The 22,153-nt window shown below is 40.4% G+C and overlaps 1 protein-coding gene across 6 annotated transcripts in view; it reads left to right on the forward strand.

The window, feature by feature from the left end:
- Window positions 1-22,153, forward strand: part of cers5 (ceramide synthase 5) — a 55,841-nt gene that overhangs the window by 2,439 nt on the left and 31,249 nt on the right. The window lies entirely within an intron of this gene.

Consider the following 22,153-nt stretch of genomic DNA (forward strand, 5'->3'; position numbering starts at 1 on the left):
TTATCTTATTTTATTTTATAATTTTTTTTAAAAGGACCTTATCTTCACCATACCTGGTTGTCCAAATTAGGCATAATAATGTGTTAATTCCACGACTGTATATATCGGTTGATATCGGTATCGGTAATTAAGAGTTGGACAATATCAGAATATTGGATATCGGCAAAAAAAACATTATCGGACATCCCTAATAAGGATTCCACCTACGATTATTAGTGTGGCTTTTGTTTCCTGCTTGTTTTGAAACTGTTCAACGTTGAGGGCATTCACATTTTATATTTGAATGACCTCAAATCAAAACACAAACACGGATGCTCAATTCTCGAAAGTTGGAAAAATCAATCAATCAATCAAATTTGCATTATATAGCCCTTAACCCACAAGTGTCTCAAAGGGCTGCACAAGCCACAACGACATCCTCGGCTGAGATCCCACATCAGGCCAAGAAAAAACTCAACCCAATGGTATACAGTGAGAAACCTTGGAGGCGACTGCAGATGGACGTCGAGTGGATTTAGTTAATAGTGTGAGAGTCCAGTCCCTAGTGGGGCCAGCAGGGGATCATCTTGAGTGGAGACAAGTCCGCAGCGCAGAGACGTCCCCAACTGATGCACAGATGAACAGCTAGCGCATCATCTGTGGTCACCTAATAACCTCTCCACGCAGGAGAGGGGGGCAGAGCAGAAAAGAGACGGCAGATCAACTGGTCTATTTAAAGGCTAGCGTAACAAATTAGTTTTAAGATGGGACTTAAATGCTTCTACTGACTCAATGTGGTTCAGAGGGATCCAAGAAAAAGACAATAATTTGAAAATAACTATGATATAATAATAATGACATCTCTAACTGTTACCGGGAGGGCATTCCAGAGTACTGGAGCCCGAATACTAAACGCTCTATAGCCCGCAGACTGTTTTTGGACTCTGGGAATCACAGATCATCTCAAAATTCCCCTAAGAAGACAACAAAACGAGTAAGAACGGATTCCTGGCATAATTATTCCACTCTCACTCTTTAGTCCCTTCTTTCTGTGTCCTGTCTGTTTCACAATGTCTGCAGAGGAATGACATCATGTGCAACTCCTGTTCTGAAATTATTTGTGTTCATCTTTACCCATCCATCCATTTTCTACCGCTTATTCCCTTACCCATTACATTAAATACCGCATGATCTCTTGTAAGCCTTTCATTTCAAATAATGGACGGCAAATTAAAACAATTCACTATGTTTATCATTGAAGACCTTTTCAGTTGCAATGTGATAATCTCCTCAGCTCGGGCGATGTTATCAGAGAGTACACTCTCACTGAATCATTCATTTATCGTGCCGCAGCTCGGGTTTCTACTTGGTTAGCTCCGTGCTGCACCTGAAGTCAAGCAGGTGGCAATGTGTGGAACAAGTCTTGAATGTTAAAATACAGCCATATAGAGCAGCACTTTTAGATTTGGGTTCTGGACTGTCCTTCACTGAAGCTTGTATAAGAAAACCTGCAAATTGGCAGATTACTGAAATTTGCCTTTAGTTTTGCTGGTGCATCTTGAGCTAGGGCTGGGTCAAAAATAATTGGTATTAACTAGGGATGTCCGATAATGGCTTTTTGCCGATATGCCGATATTGTCCAACTCTTTAATTACCGATACCGATATCAACCGATATATACAGTCGTGGAATTAACACATTATTATGCCTAATTTGGACAACCAGGTATGGTGAAGATAAGGTCCTTTTTAAAAAAATGAATCAAATAAAATAAGATACATAAATTAAAAACATTTTCTTGAATAAAAAAGAAAGTAAAACAATATAAAAACAGTTACATAGAAACTAGTAATGAATGAAAATGAGTAAAATGAAGTGTTAAAGGTTAGTATTATTAGTGGAGCAGCAGCACGCACAATCATGTGTGCTTACGGACTGTATCCCTTGCAGACTGTATTGATATATATTGATATATAATGTAGGAAGCAGAATATTAATAACAGAAAGAAACAACCCTTTTGTGTGAATGAGTGTAAATGGGGGAGGGAGGTTTTTTGGGTTGGTGCACTAATTGTAAGTGTATCTTGTGTTTTTTATGTGGATTTATTAATATAAAAAAAACAAAAAACGATACTGATAATAAAAAAAACGATACCGATAATTTCCGATATTACATTTTAACGCATTTATCGGCCGATAATATCGGCAGACATATGCAGTTTTTTTATTGACTTCACAAAATGGCACTAGCTACATTCCAAGAAACATCCCAGCAGACATCGATACAACATTGATTAGGCATACATGTTCTTTAAAACTGACTTTGAAACAACGTTGCAAAATAGTTGTATTTGTAAATCGAGACAACGTTGATGTCTAACGTATCCACGATGTTGGTCGGGAAATGACCAACTGTCAATGGCATACTTGCCAACCCTCCCGTTTTTAGCGGGAGACTCCCGGTATTCAGCGCCTCTCCCGATAACCTCCCGGCAGAAATTTTCTCCCGACAAACTCCCGGTATTCAGCCGGAGCTGGAGGCCACGCCCCCTCCAGCTCAATGCGGACCTGAGTGGGGACAGTCTGTTCTCACGTCCCCTTTCCCACAATATAAACAGCTTGCCTGCCCAATGACGTCATAACATCTACGGCTTTTAGAGAGTAGAGTGCACAACTGCGCACACAACAAGGAGACAAAGCAGAAAAACGAGGAAGTTACAGACATGGCGACGCCGTCGACGAGCAAGATGAAGAAATACGCTTGCAAGTTCCAAAACGAATGGAAACAAGAATTTCAGTTCATCCAGGACAGTTGGAAGGGGAAGGTGTATGTTGCCTGTAAATATGTAGAACAGACTTCTCCATTGAACACGGTGGCCGAAAGGATATACTCATTCATGAACGGAGAAGTTAAACAGGACAATGCTGCCATCTAATGGATAGCCTCCGAGACACTGAAATTCAAGTATTTATTTTATTTATATGTATAATAAAATAAATACATATATATATATATATATATATATATATATATATATATATATATATATATATATATATATATATATATATATATATATATATAGCTAGAATTCACTGAAAGTCAAGTATTTCATTCATATATATATATATATATATATATATATATATATATATATATATATATATATATATATATATATATATATATATATATATATATATATATATATATATATATATATATGAAATACTTGAGTTGGTGAATTCTAGCTGTAAATATACTCTGCCCTTAAGCACGCCCCACCACACACACCCCCACCCTCCCCACCTCCCAATATCGGAGGTGTCAAGGTTGGCAAGTATGGTCAATGGTCAAATCAACGTCACAACCTGACATTGAATAAACTTCAAAAAGCATGTTGTTTTAACGTTGTGTTTGTGTTGTGGAATATTGGTTGGAAAATGACCACATTTCAATGGTCAAATCAACGTCAGAACTCAAATCTAACGTTGGTCCAACGTTAGATTTGAATTGCTCAACGTCAGGACCTAATTCAACAAGTTCTCAACGTTGTTGTAATGTTTTGTGCCTGCTGAGATGAGTAGTTAGAAAAGGGTCGGAGATGAGATCCTGCCCCAATTAGAAGAGTTTAACTTTAAAGACGCATCTCCTGGATACACTGGGACACATCTTAAGTGTTAATCAGACACCCTCGCCCACAAGTTCCGGCTTGTGTCCCATTAGCAACCCATGGATCTGCCCTTCGTGGCTTTCTCTGCAGCTTTATTGCGGATTGGATGGCCTTCTTCTTGACCACTCCAGTATGATCAGGGGTTTAGAAGCCCCTGAGATAGTGGTCATGTCTGGCCGGAGAGATGTTGACACAATGTATTGGGGGAACATGAGCTGTTTTCCCAGGTTAACGTGCAGCTGCCAACCAGGGGCTGTGTGGAGGAGGTCTGTTGTTGTCTGTGGACAGCTTTGATGAAGCATATTGCCTTCTTGGGAGTATGGTGGTGTTTGCTGGGGCTGATGGCTGAGGCTATGCTCTCAGCAACTGCTTTGAGTACCATGGTCTTTTTCAAATAGTGTCATCTTTTAGTTTAGAAGTAACATGGCCAAACAAACGACTGTATGGCCTAAAGGCTCCCTTTCCCTCAAAACAGATCCAAAAGTCCACAAAAGCAAAAAAAAAATGAAAAAACCCCACATGAAAACAAGAGGGAAACATCAAATAATACAACTGGGGACACTTAAGAGCACAGAGCTCTTGCAACGAGCTGCCACTACCGCTGCAACTACTTTTAGTTCTACAAAGTTAAGCCTTCAAAACCAAGATTCTACTTTCTTTTTCCACCCTCCATGTAAAACTGGTTTCAGTTTTGATTCCGGTCTGTTGAGCTCTTCTAAGACTTTGATCATCACTGTTGCCTTGCGGCTGGCGTGGAAGCAGCCAGGCTGCAAGATCAGTCACGGGTTGGAAGTTGGAACTCTGCGATGTGCTCAAGATTTTCACCAAGGGTCCGTTGTGGTCCGACGTCTCAAATATTGATGCTTCGCCTTAAAACATCCTCCTGACCCTCGTAATTGTCCACAACTTATGACACAGTCTGCTGCTTCCTTCCGTCTCCAAATCGTTTAATTTTGAGCTGCGCTTTGTGCATGATTAGCCTGCTCGTGACCTTGTTGTTTGGACAATTTACAAATATTAATATTCTCTTTTCTTATCTGGCTGACAGATTCTTGTCGGTCCACACGGTCCTGTTTGCCAAAATATGTGGGAACACTGCGCTCACAAGAGGGCTTGGCACATTGTTATTCGCTTCAGGGCAGAACTGCTGATGACTGATAAACTTTGACTTTTCAGTCACATTTTGAGAGTTACTGATGTGTTTCCTCAACTGTTGCATTCGGGGGCAGGTTTTTATATGGTAAACCGGTACTAATATAGTATCGCGGTACTAGTGAATCAAAAACGGTACTATACTCTGTTTGAAAAGTACCGTTTTTCCAACAGAACATTGTTCAACCCATCCTTCTGTACTGTTCAACATGTTTTTTCACTATGCTTTCTGTAACCAACCGGACCAAACTCACACGCATTACAAACATAGCAGCTAAAATCATCGGCCTACCCACACCCAACATTTCAGATCTAAACCACAGGTCCATCATTTGACTGGCAAACACAATAGTCCAGGATATGACTCACCCACTACACCAGTACATCATCCCACTACCATCAGGGCGCATGTACAGAACTATCGAATTCCCGCATCGGGAAAAGCCTTATCCCTGCAGCTATAGCTGCCCTAAACAGCAGGCCTGTCTGACAAGCCTGTAAATGGGTTGTTGGTCATGTATGATGTCTTTTTGTTATTTTTGTTCGTGATGTGTAATGTCTATTGTTTAAATGTACGGCAGTGAAAATGAATATCCCTAATGGGGACCAATAAATCTAAATCAATGACAGCGCGCCATCACGTCATGACATTGCTGGGTTTACAAGCAGAGGAGCGTGTTCGGCAGCGCACAATCACAGAGTACTTTACAAGCAGACACGGAGTGTAGACCGAAAAGGGAGAACGGGCGCATTTTGGCCTAAACCTGACGATAAAGGTGAAGCTATAACACTGAAACGCCCTCAGGAAGAGGTGCTTTACCGAACATCCATCCACAGTCGGCAGTGTTTTAGCTACTTCCAAATCACTAATCCTCGCCTCCATGGCGACGAATAAAGTGAGTTTCTTACAAGTATCATCGCTGCAGGACGAGGAATAGCTAAACATGCTTCACTACACACCGTAGGAGGATACACTAGCTCACCGGCGTCACCGCTAACAAAAGCTAGCGCGCCTGAACGTAAACAAGTGCCATGGGTGGATCCACACCTGACATCCACTGTAATGATACCAAGTACAATAGTGTATCTAGTCGATAGTACTATGATTACATCTATGTTTTATCGTCACAAAATATTCTTTCCTTTTTTTAAAATTCATATGTTTATCCATCCATCCATTTTCTACCGAGTTACCAATTTTGTGGCGAACCATCAGATCAAAGTTTGGCGCTATGCCACGCCCACATCTTAGGGCGTAGACAAAATCCCTTTGTAACTTATCATCGCCCATCTGTCTGGTATCTATCATTTTAACCGCGGCTCATTTGGTCAAAGTTGTTTACACCCTTGATGTTGTTTACACATCTTGATGTGTTTGATGCTATATTTGATTCTACATGGCTATAAAACCGTAAATGTTCAACTCCTCCGCAAACTCAGTCCGCCATCTTGGTCTTTTCGGACTGCCACTGCTCGAACGGTTTGCGCATGCCCCAAAAGTCAGCGACCCTGGTTTTTGTCTTATAAATAGCCGACGGAAACCATAATAGCCGACTTCCTGTTTGTTTTCTAATATGCGCTTTGGAGACTTTTACGTGCGTCTAGTCTTGATAGACGTCTCAAGCGATTTTCATAATGATACGTAAAACTGGTGACGGGCTATTTTTTAAAAATAATTTTCAAAGGGGTGCTACAGAGTCATTGTTGACATTTTGTGTTCGCCTGCAAAAATGTGTGTTTTCGTGCATGTTAAGTGCCCCCAAAATGCCAAGCGGGAGAATAATGATAAACGAAGCAATTCTAATAAGGCCTTCGCAGCTTTTGCAGCAAAGGGCCCTAATAAATAAAACAGTAATCCAAGTCCTTAAAGACCAGCAGTGGAAGTACGACTAGCATTGTTGAACTTAAGCCACATCTATCCAATCAGGCAGTTCTGTCTCATGCCTGCAAGTTGCTCTGTGTTTTGCGTTCCTCCTTAAAACAAGCCTCCTGGTGGTCTCTCATCATGGAGAAAAACCACGTTAGTTTCTGTTGATACCATATCAGGTCAAAAGCCGCAGGAATTTCTTTCGTTTGTGCCTTTCTCTATTGTCTTGCTGGTCAAAGATCTTGGTGGTTCTTGGGTTTAGTTTCAGTATCAACGGGTTATCTCAAACCACCTTGGCGAGTGTTCAGAACAAACAAAGCTGTTGAGACGCAAGTCTTTGTCCAGAAATATTATACGACACTCCCGACATGATCTCCGATGACTTTCAAACCCTCTTTTATGGTGGTCATTGTGCGCCAAAGTGCGTTCTTGCACATTACCGTATAAATCACAACCAAACAAGACTTCCAAGCTATTCTGCTAGAAATAAAACTGTTTATTCTGAGGCAAATGATCAGGATTTACAACTTTGTAGCAGTTTTCCAGCATAACACAAACTTGAAGGCTTTAAATTAGCTGTTGGCATGCCAAATAAACAGCATTATTGTTCCCGCAGTTGACATCTTTGCCATTTTTACACTTTCCGAGTAATTACTAATCAAACATTGCCGTATACAGCGCTCACTGGAGTTTGTACTGTTTAAAACGTTTATTAACAGTTATTATTTTCAAATGATATCTGTATACAGTCGTGATAAAAAGTTGACATACACTTGTAAAGAACATAATGTCATGGCTGTCTTGAATTTCCAATCCTTTCTACAACTCTTATTTTTTGTGATAGAGTGATTGGAGCACAAAGAGCTACATTTTTGTTTCATCTGATCACAGAACTTTCCTGCAGAAGGTCTTATCTTTGTCCATGTGATGTCAGATGAAACAAAAATGGAGCTGTTTGGCCACAATACCCAGCAATATGTTTGGAGGAGAAAAAGGTGAGGCCTTTAATCCCAGGAACATCATGCCCACCGTCAAGCATGGTGGTGGTAGTATTATGCTCTGGGCCTGTTTTGCTGCCAATGGAACTGCTGCTTTAAATTCTTCAGGACAAGCTAATATCATCAGCCCGGAGGTTGGGTCCTGGGTGCAGTTGGGTGTTCCAGCAGGACAATGACCCCAAACACACGTCAAAAGTGGTAAAGGAATGGCTAAATCAGGCTAGAATTAAGGTTTTAAAATGGCCTTCCCAAAGTCCTGACTTAAATGTGTAGACAATGCTGAAGAAACAAGTCCATGTCAGAAAACCAACACATTTAGCTGAACTGCACCAAATTTGTCAAGAGGAGTGGTCAAAAATTTAAGCAGAAGCTTGTGGATGGCTACCAAAAGTGCCTTATTGCAGGTAAACTTGCCAAGGGACATGTAAGCAAATATTAACATTGCTGTATGTATACTTTTGACCCAGCACATTTGCTCACATTTTCAGTAGACTCATAATACATTCACAAAAGAACCAAACTTCATGAATGTTTTTGGGACCAACAAGTATGTGCTCCAATCACTCAAAAAATAAGAGTTGTAGAAATGATTGGAAACTCAAGAGAGCCATAACATGATGTTCTTTACAAGTGTATGTACACTTTTGACCACGACTGTATGTACCATAGATGCTCTAAAATCTTAATGATGCTATTGAAATAACTGTGGAGTCTCCTGTAGTTGTCAGGTGTGTGTGGTCAACAAACACAATCAGCGTGGTCAAAACATTGGCACTACCAACTGTGGCATTAGGCCTTTTGACCTTGGGGCCCAACTTTTCCACTGCAGAGGAGCCCGGGGCCCTCTCAAATATTAACACTGACTTATGAACCTTACTCTTTTAATGCAATAATTATAAATAACCTACTTACAGCTTAACAGGAGAAACATTGTCAAGTGATATGAAAGCATGTGTTAATCACAAAGATTATTATCAAGGCTTAGGTCAGGCTGATTATAAAAAATATACATAATAATACTAATCAAATGTACCACGTATATATAACTAATGAAAAATTAATGTGCATACAATTATGTAGTGCTAAAATGAATCAATTAAATTAATTAAAAATAATATACATATTTCCTATATATAAACACTTCCTTGTGGTCTACATCAGTGGTCCCCAACCACCGGGCCGTGGCCCGGTACAGGTCCGTGGACCGATTGGTACCGGGCCGCGGCCGCACAAGAAATAATTTTTTTTTTTTTTTTTTTTTTTTAAATTAAATCAACATAAAAAACACAATATATATATATATTATAAATCAATATAAATCAATACAGTCCGTAAGCACACATGATTGTATTTCTTTATGACAAAAAAACCCCCCAAAAAACATTAATCCCGGTCCGTGGGACACATTTTCAAGCGTTGACCGGTACGCAAGTACAAAAAGGTTGGGGTCCACTGGTCTACATAACATGTGATGGTGGTTCTTTGGTCAAAATGTTGCATAGATGATGTTTTACAGACCATTTCCAAGTCTCTTCAGGATGCACCGTTTTGTGGGTGGTCTTATTGACGTGCCTCCACTTTGAGTTTGAGTTTGAGTTTCTTTCGAACATGCAAGCATACAACATGATACATTACAATTTCCAGTTTCTTTGACTTTGACTTTGACTGCGTCTTCTCCCCGTCAGCCATGTTGTACTTTTGAGCGCTTCCATACTGACAGATATAAGTTAGAACTATACACTACTTGGTATTAGAAATGGCAACAGCGGAGGATGCATGTGCATGTACGAGCCAGTCTGCCCCACAACAAGAGGATAAAGAAAAAGAAAGAGCTTATTGACTACAGCGTGGACTACAATGGCAGGCGAGCGCAAGGCACTCTGGGTACATTTATACCATGTATGGATATTCCGCTGACGTTTTTTCCAACCGGTGATGTCACAGGTTATGCAAATTCCAAAGGGCTAATTCTGCGAAAGTATGAAGGTGTGGTGGATATACACACACAGGACACTTATTAATTATTACGGTTATAATTCACTGCGTTCTAGCCCATGTTTACTTGCATAGGTGCTTTTACTTTGAAGTGTTGAGACACACCTCTGTGGTGCTGACGTAATTACCTGTGCGACAGGTTTGTTGTGGTTGTTCTCTCTGAAAATAAACGGAGTGTTACTTGGCTCTCTAAAGAGGAATAAATCTCCGTCGTTTCTCTGCCTACACTCCTACATTGGTGACCCCTTTTTACTCTTGGACGTTTCCAGAGTTTACTGAACATGTCTGCTACACTAAAGTTGCCCGACTTTTGGGAAGGGAACGCAATTGCGTGGTTCGCACAGGCGGAGGCTCAATTCGCCATCAAAGACATTACGGCGGACGAAACAAAGTTTTATCATGTGGTGGCGTCCCTTACAAGCTCGACTGCGGGGAGAGTGGTGAGTCTGCTAGAACGTCCTCCTGCACGCAACAAATACGCCGCTCTGAAGGCGCATCTACTGGAGACTTTTGGACTTTCTGAATCCGAACGTGCGCGCCAACTCCTCTCACTTCCCGGTCTCGGCGACAGTAAGCCTTCTGAGCTGATGGATCACATGCTGGCTCTGCTGGGAGACCATCAGCCGTGTTTTCTTTTCAAAGAACTATTCCTGCAGCAGCTTCCAGAACAGGTTCGTTTGGCACTTGCGAATTCATCTATTACTGATTTTCGCCAGTTGGCCAGGGAGGCGGACACATTTTTCTCAGCTGGGAAGAAATGTTTTGCAGCCACGCCCCCTTCCACGTCTACTGCCACCAGTGATGACCATATGCACCAGCCATACTCCATCTCTGCCACCACTACGTGCAAAGCAGTCAGGAGGATTGTGTTTCTACCACGCCAAGTTTGGCAACAAAGCCAAGAAATGCCTTCCCCCCTGTACATTCAGTGCGTCGGGAAACGCACCGGCCGCCACCTATTAGCAGCCGTGGGTGACGGCCGTACCAGCGGCTTGCTGTTTATTACTGACTCCCTCTCCGGTCGTCGCTTTCTTTGTGACACAGGTGCCCATATGAGTGCGCTGCCAGCATCAGCCACAGACATTCGCGCAGGGCCGTGTGCCCCCCCCCTTCTGGCCGCAAATGGCAGCACAATCCACACCTTTGGCACACGCACTGTGACAGTGAGTTTTGCTGGTCAGCGTTTTACCTGGGATTTTGTGTCAGCAAAGGTGTCCACTCCCCTGTTGGGTGCTGATTTCTTTTTTGCCAACAAGCTTCTAGTGGATGTGAGGAACCGCCGCCTCGTCCATGCTGAAACATTCGGCTCATTTCCCTGTGAACACAGTGACACTGCCCCGACGAAGCTGTCCAGTGCCCTCTCGCCCGCTGATGACTTTTCTCACCTCCTCAAGGAGTTCTCAGACATCACCGCACCTACCTTCTCCTCTGCCTCCGCCAAACATGGTGTGTTGCACTACATCTCCACCAATGGCCCGCCTGTGCACGCCAAAGCCCGGCGCCTTGACCCACACAAGCTCAGTATCGCAAGAGCTGAGTTCGACGCCATGGAACGCCTTGGCATCGTCCGCCGGTCGAACAGTCCCTGGGCCTCCCCCTTCACCTGGTGCCAAAGCCCAATGGTGGTTGGCGCCTGTGCGGCGACTACCGACGCCTTAATGCTGTCACTACGCCGGACCGGTACCCTATTCCACACATCCATGACTTTTCTGCCCACCTGGCGGGTGCGTCTATTTTTTCTAAAGTGGACCTCGTCCGGGGCTATCACCAGGTACCAGTTCAGCCTCAGGACATTCCCAAAACAGCGGTGATTACCCCATTCGGGCTTTTTGAGTTTCTACGGATGCCATTCGGACTAAAAAATGCTGCCCAGACCTTTCAGCGATTGATGGACACGGTGCTGCGTGACTTGTCATTCGTTTTTGTCTACCTGGACGATATCCTAGTGGCCAGCACGTCTGAGGCAGAGCACCTATCACACCTGCGTCTTCTCTTCAGTCGTCTCCAGCAGCACGGCTTGATCATCAACCCAGCGAAATGCCAGTTTGGACTGTCTTCCATGGATTTCCTGGGCCACCACATCACTACAGCAGGGGCGATTCCTCTGCCGTCAAAGGTGGAGGCAGTGTTGGGGCTTCCGCAGCCTCACACTGTCAAGGCTCTACAAGAGTTCTGCGGCATGGTCAATTTTTACCACCGTTTTGTGCCTCGGGCTGCCGACCTTATGCGCCCCCTATACAGCGCTCTCAAGGCCTACACTCCTACAAAGGAAGGCAAGTAAGGCTGAAACGACGCGTCCGTCGACGCCGTTTTTGTGCTTCGACGCGTCGCATATTTACGTCACGCTACCGTCATGGCGAAGCGCAAAGCAGACGATCAAAGCAGACGATCAAAGCAGACGATGCGAGCGGTGCGAGCGAGGGGGAAAAAGAACGCCAAAAGTGGTCAAAAGTGTGGGAGTATTTCAATAAACGGCCTAATAGTGTTGTTGTATGCACACTGTGTCAAGCGTAAATGGCCTATCATAGCAGCACAACGGCTATGAACGGACATTTGAAAAGAAAACCATCAACTAGTCAATCGTCCGCGCGAGCATATGTTGTCATCATTACACAAAAACATGAATGTGTCATTTGTATCTGCTGGTGTAACGGTACGTGTTTTGTATTGAACCGTTTCGGTACGGGGCTTTCGGTTCGGTACGGGGGTGTACCGAACGAGTTTCTAAGCTAAAGTGTTAACAAGCTGCTTTGCTCCTTCTGCTTCTGTCTCAGCACGCAGCATTGTCCCACCCACACAACCATCTGATTGGTACACACATAGCATTATCAGCCAATCAGCAGTGCGTATTCAAAACGTTACCAGCCAATCAGCAGTGCTTATTCAGAGCATTACCAGCCAATCAGCAGTGCGTATTCAGAGCGCATGTAGTCAGCGCTTCAGCGTGGAGCAGATAGGTGTTTAGCAGGTGAGCATCAGGCAGCGGACTCTCCCCAAATGATAATAAACACCTCCCAGTCAACTACTAGTAACATCACTATGAGCCCGTTGACCTTCTAGAAACTTAAACTGCAGCTCAGCTCGCTCGCAATCCTGGCTTGAGGTGAAGGCTAATTACCTCTCAGTTCCAGCCACATCGACCCCTTCTGAGCGCCTATTTTCAGCTGCTGGGAATATTGTAAACAAGAAAAGAACCAGAGCATGTAGACATGCTAACCTTTCTTCATTACAACTGTTAGTCACTCACTGGAATGAGTAGAATTGGTTATTGTGTACTGTGTTGGACTGGATGTTTATTTTGCACATTTTAGAAGCAATACTTAATGTTTACAGTGCTCCAGAATATTTAGATTGGCACTTTTTTGTATTGGATGTTTATCTTTATTTTTGCACATTTTAGCAAATAAGCAAAACTTTCACTTTTGTTGAAATGTTTACACTGTTGTTACAGAATATTTCATTTTACACTTTTTTGTATTGGATGTTTATCTTTATTTTTGCACATTTTAAAGCAAAATAAGCAATACTTTTACTTTTGAAATGCTTATACTATAGCAGAATATTAAGATTTGCACTGGATGTTGACTTTTATATTTGCACATTAAAAAGCAAATAAGCTACTTTTAATTTTGTTCAATGTTAAAAGTTTTAAATGTTTACATTGTTACAGAATATTTAGTCATGTTGTTGTCAATGTTGACTGAGTGGCCATACTTCTTTTTTTTTGTAAATAAAAGCCATGCCTTTTGAAAAAACGGGCCTACATTTATTTTTTCATCTTCATTTTGAATAAAAAAATAATCGGTAAAAGGAAAAATAATCTATAGATTAATCGGAAAAATAATCTATAGATTAACCGATTAATCGAAAAAAATAATCTATAGATTAATCGATACAAAAATAATCGTTAGCTGCAGCCTTAAAGGCAAGATTATTTTATAAATATCTGTGCCGTGCCTCCATGTTTTGATTTCACATTTCCAGGTCTTTGGCAGATCCCAAACACACAAAAACAGGTACCAGTAGGTAAGTAAAGTTGTATTTGCATAATAGGCCTCCTTTAAATGGGTTTTAGGTGGCATTAAAAATGCTTTGAAAATAATTTAAACAGTTTCACTGTATACTAGGGGTGTAACAGTACACAAACATTTCGGTTCGGTACGTACCTTGGTTTAGACGTCACGGTTCGGTTCATTTTCGATACAGTAAGAAAACAACAAAATATACATTTTTTGGTTATTTACCAAATGTGTAAACAATGGCATAACATACATATACTGTACACACAGGGTCAATTGCCAGGGTTAATGTGGTCAACATATATAAAATAAAAACTAAATAAAATAAGGCTCAGAATGGTTTCTTAACAAAACCTTTCTACATATAAAGTGCTTTTTTTGATTGATTGATTGAGACTTTTATTAGTAGCTTGCACAGTACAGTACATATTCCGTACAATTGACCACTAAATGGTAACACCCCAATACGTTTTTCAACTTGTTTAAGTCGGGGTCCACGTCAATCAACATTAAACTGCATCAAGTTGTTGAAATGACAAAAATGTTCTCGTACATATAAAAAGTGCAACATTAAACAGTTTCAAGTCAACTCAGCCTCAGATGAACTTTTCTTTTACGCTGTTATTGTTGCCACACTGAGCCGGCGGCTGCTTTGCCTCAAACTTGCTAATAGTTCATTTGAGATTATACTTAAAACACGTCTCACCAGGTAGTAATCAAATGTGGCCATGGACCGACAGCTGGTCGACTTTGACATCAACATGCGAGTTGCGGCAACTTTTTTTTACCCCTTTGTGAGGATTTGATTGAATTTTCATCTAAACGAGAATATGCGAGCGTTCCGTCAGTCGGCATCACAGCGAGAGTGGAAGTATTACACTAAGTGTTTATTTTATTATGGTTAGTTTGTAAGTTTAGGACCCAGCAATGCTGCTGATGCTATAGTGTTTCAATAAAGCTGCATCTGTTTAGCACTCGGCTTCTAAAACGTATTGCTCATCCTCTTTGTGTTCGGGCTCAAAAATATTAGGTTATGCATCATAATTTTTTTTTACCAAAGTTGGCTTTCACAAAGTCTACTTGATTAGCATTGTTGTTGATGGGGAAGGGATCTGTGGTCGCTACTTCTACGTCACGGATCACGTGACTGACTTCCTCATTAACTCTCAAAATGGCTCGCAAATCTCCGTGAGAGTGATACTATTTTGATCATATCTATTTACTCGCCAACTTTGGAAATCTTTGGTGTCATAAATCAGATTTATATTATAATAGCTTCAATATAGAGACAACTTGTTTTTCCTTTTTACTGGTACTTTAAAGGGGCTGTTTGCAACGTGTACACCAGGCGTGTCAAACTCATTTTAGATTGTGGGCCACATGGAGAAAAATCTACTCCCCTCTGGGCCGGACTGGTAAAATCACAGCACGATAACTTAAAAATAAAGACAACTTCAGATTGTTTTCTTTGTTTAAAAATAATACAAGGACATTCTGAAAGTGTACAAATCATAATGTTGTTGGGGTTTTATACACTTACATGTTGCGGTTAATAGTATTCTACCTTTTATTTGTCGTTATTTATACTTTCTGAATAAATTATGTGATAATGTTGATCAGTCAACTCATTGGTGTTAATTTTCAATCTATCAAGATAAAAAATATATATATATCAAAATCAAATTACAGGATGTTATTTATGTAGTTTGCTCATTTTCCCCGACTGGTGCACTAACATGTGGTTTATATTTTTTTACATATGTAGCATCATCTACAAAAATACAAATAATTGTTATTGCGACATCTAGTGGACACATTTAGAACAGCGGTTTCTTACATTAAAAAATGTGGGCTCATTTTTATACTCAGTAAACTCATCCCGCGGGCCGGATAAAACCTGTTACGTAAACTTTTTAATTGTGTAAAATATTGTCAAACAAATGTGTTCTGTTAAACCACAAATGGTAACATAAAATAGCCCAGACCTGGGCAAATTAAGGCCCGTTGAGCTTTTCAATCTGGCCCACCGGAGATTCCCAAATAATTGTGTAGTGGATTGTCCGAAGCTTAAGCAGGCAACAAAAGTAGTTTAGTACAACAAATTTATTTACCCATTATCAGAAGTGCAGGTTGAATTGAGTTGGACGTGCAGACAAACCACAAGTTACTCCGGAGCAAAGAAGACACACACAAGCCAAAATCACTTCCGAGTTCCGATCTTCTGCCATTTTTTATATGTCTGTTGTGCGTCATCGTTCCTTATCGAGTGCGTCAATGTCTTGTTTTGTTTTTCCTATCTGTTCCATAACAACTGGAATCCTTTAGACAGTCAACACATTCTGTAGACAGGTTGGCACGACTTAATATTCACTTTTGTCCCACAACTGGTCCATTCAATGGCACAAAAATACAAGAGTATTGAAAATGAGCGGACATTCTTAAAAGACAAGAAATATAGGTCAAAAGGTCAGAAATTCTACTACATACCCGCCTTCCAGGGTCTTAAGACCCTGGACCAAAACAATTTCTGATATAGACCACTAACTTAAATCTCTACCGCAGATAGAGGCAAAAACCTCAATGTTTTTATACGAGGCAAAATTTCCGTCTATGACCCTCCTTCAGAGCGATCGCTGTTACCAGCCTGCAGTAAAACCATCTCACAGAACACAATTAGTGGCCTACCCTTTGATTTAGTAAAGGAATAACAAATACTTTGATCATGAACATCATTGAACATTAATAGATGAATGTATATAGACTTATGACTGTAAGACATTTGCAAAAATATTTTTCCCGGCATTTGCAATGGATGTAGTTACCAATATTGTTAATTACCAATTAATTTTGAACACACAACTGAATTTCGTATGAGTCCATGTTCGATTAGTGCTCGTATAGATGGCTCGGTGGTGCCTCAGGCTGATGGCCTGCCGACACCTCGTTGGGCTTTCGGCTGCCCTGGTGAAGAAAGAGATCCACTCAAACAGTCTGTCTCTGTCTCTTCTTGGGGTGTGGTTCAGTCCATTGGGCAGACTGTTCAGTGGCATGTGCGCGCTGGCCGCTTTGGGGAAAACTCAGGTAGAGTTGGAGCTGTGGGGGCTTTGGGGAAGGCTGGGGCAGAGTATGGGGCGTGGGGCTTTGGTCCAGGCCCTCGGCTTGCTTCAGGCCTCCTCGCCGCTTCGGCACTCCCGACACTTCTTTCCACAGCTGCTGGAGTCCCGGTGGACACATTGGCTGGCAACCTTAGTTGTTCTCGTCATCGCTGGCAAGGTGTTGTCTCTCCTCTCGGTTCCTTCCAGTCAGGTATCGGGTGTTGGTCCTGGATCGGCTTTGACCGTGCCCCTCTTAGCGAGTGCAAGGGAATCTGGAGTGGCTGCTTTCATCCTCAAATCTGCACAGAGGAACTGGCACACAAATTCTACATTTTGCAAACTTACCCTTTTGGTCTCATGGTCTTTCCACCTTCCTAGGAAGCTGCTGGTCCTGAGAAGTGCTGATCTTGTGACTGAAGAAGATTAACCTGTTTTCTTAAAATAGGTGCCGTTGTTTGACCTAATCTTTTTGGGGAAACCATGTCGGGATATTAGATCATTCACAAAACATTTAATTACTGAATTGGCACCCTCCTTTGAGGTTGGGGTTGCTTTCGCCAACCACTGCAATTGTCAATCTAAATCATTACGTTCCTTTATCCTTGATCATATCGATTAAATAAAACCTCAACACGCTCAAACTTGACCCAATCCAAACTCACCTCCCCCCTCTGTCCCTCTCACAGGGACAGTGTTAGTCGTAGTCATAGTAATAGTAATAGTAGTAGTTTCAGAAACATCCAAGAAAAAGAAAAGACAGCTGATAGTCAAGTGCAGCAAGAACAGAGGCGGAGGACAGGTCATGTCTGAGGTCACTGTTCGCTTTTGCAATAGTACTTTGATATTTCACAACACCTAGTGAATTATTGTGGCCTCAATAATTCACTAAATAGTTGTATTTAATTTAGTCTATCTATGATGGGACAATGCACAGAAACATTAAGTTCAGAAACAGATATGTTCTGTACTAGATTATATCTAAATAGCTACTTTCCATCTGTAGTCCCTGGCTACCTAAATTAAGGGGATCCACAAATCAAGCAATAAAATTATGACACTAATTAATCATAATAAATATATACATTCATAATAATCAATAATTAATCAAAAATAATCATACTGTAGCATGTAATCAATTATAAGAAAAGTCACCAAATGCCCCTTCATGGACACATACTTACCATACAATACAAGCACACCTTATTGACATCATCACACAAAGACCATACATGTTCTTGTTCACATCTGTCATCATTCGTAACAACAACCAAAATTTTAACAGCCATACCTCACAATTTACAACAAAAATGCTCTCATGGATAAATATAATACTCATTAAATTGATGTGTCAACATAATGCCCATCTTAGTGACCGTGTGAGCAGCCTTGATTGCTCCAAAGCCACTTTTTAATTTCAAATGTTCTATTCCTTTTGTTATAACGTGGAGAAGGCTAATTGGTCTGTACATGTTCTGGTCTTCTTTATTTCCTGCTTTATGGATTTAATTATAGTAGCAGTTTCTCGACGTGGTAGGGAAAGTGTTTTCCGTTATTGATTTATTTATCAATCGTTGTTATACGAGCAATAATACAATCCTTATATGTTTTTAGGAAGATAGTGTCCAACCCGTATATATATCTCTAGATCGTGAGTCTGATAATGCAGTGAAGATTTTGTTGAACTTTGTTTCATTTGTTAATTCTAAAATGAGTCCATCCTGAATAAAAGACAATTATTTGCACTGATTTTGAGGGACTTTTTATTCAGGGTTTGTACAGACTAGATGAAATGTTCATTAAAATTATTACTTATGTCCAGACTGTCTGCGATAGTAGCGCCATTGATATTTAATGTTATAGTGTTGTTTCTTGTTTTGCTCTTTTTCCGTAAGTTTGTATCTGGTTTTCCATAACTCTCTATTGTTCCCTTTTGCAGCTTTGATTAATTCTCAATGAACGTCAGCCTTAGACTTCCGCATAAACATTGTAACTTTGTTCCTCCAAACTTTTAAAACATACGATCTGTATTTAGACCTGTTTTAATTGCTCTTTTGAGAGCTGAGTCCCGATGTCTTTATTAGAATCCAAATTGTTTTATTAATCCAATGGTATTTTTATTTTAGCACTCTTCTTTCTGGTTTTGTATTCGTGTATTTACAGATGTTCTCTTTGATTTTTGTCATCCAATTGTAATTCTAGTAGGGCTGCTTATCATTTGTATCATGTAGAAGCCGTTTATAATATCCTTAAGTTTCTTTCTACGTGTTTTATTTAACCAGTCCAGATTAACATCCCCCATGACGTTACTTCTTTCATACTATGCTGTTTGAGGATGTCTGAAAATGAATCAAGAAAAATGTCTTTAGCTGTGGTCGGTCGGTATACTACAATTACCTTGAAATACATTTCTGAGGAAAATGTGATTTTAATTTCAACATTCTCAAATTGATCTACTTTTAATGTTTTCCCTTTCATAAATCATAATTCCTCCCCCCTTTGTCACTCGATCTGTCTTTTCTGTAATCTTGTCCCCCGGGACATTAATTAGAACGAAAGGTGTTGTGGGTTTTAACCATGTCTCTGATAGACAAGGTAATCCGGATTAGAGTCTGACAGTAACTGCTGTATTTGTTCAGTATGTTTCCTGTGGTAGAAAGTTTAATAATGCGGACACGTTTGTTACTGAATACTTTCTACAGACTTCTGTCTCTCTGCGACTTTGTGTATGTAATAAGCAACTATAATTTTTTGATATGCTTAAATTTTATTTTAGCTCAGCTTTTGTGTAGCTGCTAGCTCTTTGTAGCCTACAGCAGAAATGTCCAAATTGCAACCAATAGCTTTGTTTTTAACAGACAACCGAAATAATTGAAAATGTGGTATTTGCGTATCGGTTCAATACACAAATACAGAGAGCAAAGGAACAATGTGGGTCATTAGTTGTCCATCTTATACCATTCTAATTGTTGTAAGGATAGTTCACATGAGCGGCCATACCTTGAGTCCCACCATATATAAGAGTCAAAAGGCTCCTATTATGAGTCGTCTAATTGGTGATCATACACTTTGGCGGTTTGGGTGGCAGGACACACGGACGCACCTCAGTCAGCCAGTGCTAGGACAGTTGGAGCAGTCCCCGTCTTCCATTCGTTCCTGGGAGGCGTCCCTAGTAGTTGTCAGCTGATGTCGTGCTGTCAGGCAACATCAGGAAGTTCCTTCTGTGCGGTATTGAATTGTCAGGGCACAGTTCGTAAGCAGGTCATTACAAGGTGTGTGCAGGTTGACCACAAAGGAATGCTTCAAAGATTGTGTTGAACATTGTCCGTTGACACTTATGTCCAGCAGGGGTCTGTTTGTATCCTGCTGTTCGTCCTGCTGTCACACCTGCATTTTTTGTGAGCATGTTCTGGCTACACCTTGGAGCTTGTCTTGTTCAGAGAAGCTGGCATATCCTTTCCACCCTCGCTTGACCTAGCACAACAGTGGCTACCACCCAAGTCCGTCTGTATGGTTTTACGTTTTGTTGAGGTTTTTTCCTCCAGAATTTGGAACTCAAAAAATGTACACCCATCGTTTTCATATCCTCTCGGTTAGTTCAATTTGCATATCACGTTTTAAAATTACAGTCTTAACTATCCCATTAATTGCTAATCAAAAACCTTAATTCAAAGATTATACGTACTATTTCATGTGTATTTAAGTACCCTTTTAATTCACTTAAAGATTATCTATAAGTTAATTTAAACTATCATTTGTCTATCAGTAGGCGCGAGCAAGCTGTCATGCTTGCACTCTGACCTCCTGCTGTGCGTGATACTCTCCAAAACAAAGGAATGTTTTTATTCACGTTTCTCCTTATCTTTCAGCTAAATCTTTTAATCTTTTAACGTCCGTACTGTGTTTATTTTTATTGTCTGCATTTTAATTTTGCTTTTATTTTCTTTCATTTCACTTTGTTGTCTGTGAAGCACTTTGAGTCTTGTCCTTTCCTGGAAAAACGCCACACAAACAAAACCGCCCCGCCTTGCCTTGCCCGTCTCCGACTGGTTATCCAACTTAGTCATAACAAACACACAAGGCCATGCTCTAAGCGCCATGCCTAATCACACTTCTCCTCTTTTTTTCTTTTTTTTTTTAACTTTACATATCGGCTCTTATTCTAATTATTAATGTAGGCTGTTATTTGTAATTATTATTCAACACTATTCACAGCAAACAGTTGTAAAGTTATAGTTATTCGCATTATACTCTCAAAATCTATAGCTAACTGAAAGCTGTTGAGATTTGGTTTGCCTACTTCATCTCAGTGGCCTAGTGGTTAGAGTGTCCGCCCTGAGATCGGCAGGTCGCAAGTTCAAAACCCCGGCCGAGTCACACCAAAGACCACAAAAAACTCTGGAGCCAAATCACCAAAAACGATTCCCGGGCGCATGGTATGGTGCACTGCAATGTCCAAATAAAACTATAAATTACTCCAAACTAAAATGTCAGACTGCTCTTTAAAGTTACTTTTATTAAATTAATTTCCAAACTAACCACCACCACAGCAGACATCTTCCTCAATCCTATCCCAATACTCCCATAAATTAGAAAGGTGTTTCACAACAGTGGTTAAGTAGTTATTTTAAGTAATAGATCTCAATATGTAGAAATTAATAAGACTAAATTTGCCCTAGTGTGTGAATGTTGTCTGTCTATCTATCTGTCTATTACTAACCCGAGCACAATTCATGACGTCATGCTCATCTTGCAGCCAGTTATTTCCATTTAGTTTTATTCTCTATTTGTAATTCTACATGCACCAATGTCACATAGAAATTTGCTTTCTTTGTTATTCCTTGTCGATTCTCTTATCGAGTCCAGATAAGTTGTTGTATACGGAAAAAAACACAATATTTGGTTTAACAAAAGCTCACTTTTATTATATAATAAAAAAATAAAATCTAATAAATAAATAAATATTGACTGTTACCCACCTAAAAAAATAAAATAAAATAAATAAATATTGACTGTTGTTACCCAAAGTATATTAAGTGGGATTTTTCAGAGAAACAAATATATACAGTAACACAAAAACAAGCTGTCTCTGTGATCACTATAGGTGTATAAATAATAATATAGTGTTAAATAAAATCAGTCCCTTGGGCACAAAACTGAAAATAATACAGCTCTCCAAAAAGTGCACTTCTGCTGCTATTTGACATAACTGTTTGTTATGATGCTTTGACCTTTTTGCACTTTATTTCTTTATTGAAAGAAAATTCTATGAAGAGAAAAGTTGTTTGCAAATGTGGTTACAATGCTAAAAAAATGAAAAGTTAAAGCTAAAAAAAGAAATACACTTTATTGAGTTAACATTATTTCTTTACAGGGG

This window comes from Entelurus aequoreus, linkage group LG26, assembly GCF_033978785.1.
Source record: "Entelurus aequoreus isolate RoL-2023_Sb linkage group LG26, RoL_Eaeq_v1.1, whole genome shotgun sequence".
In the NCBI taxonomy this organism is placed as follows: Eukaryota; Metazoa; Chordata; class Actinopteri; order Syngnathiformes; family Syngnathidae; genus Entelurus; species Entelurus aequoreus.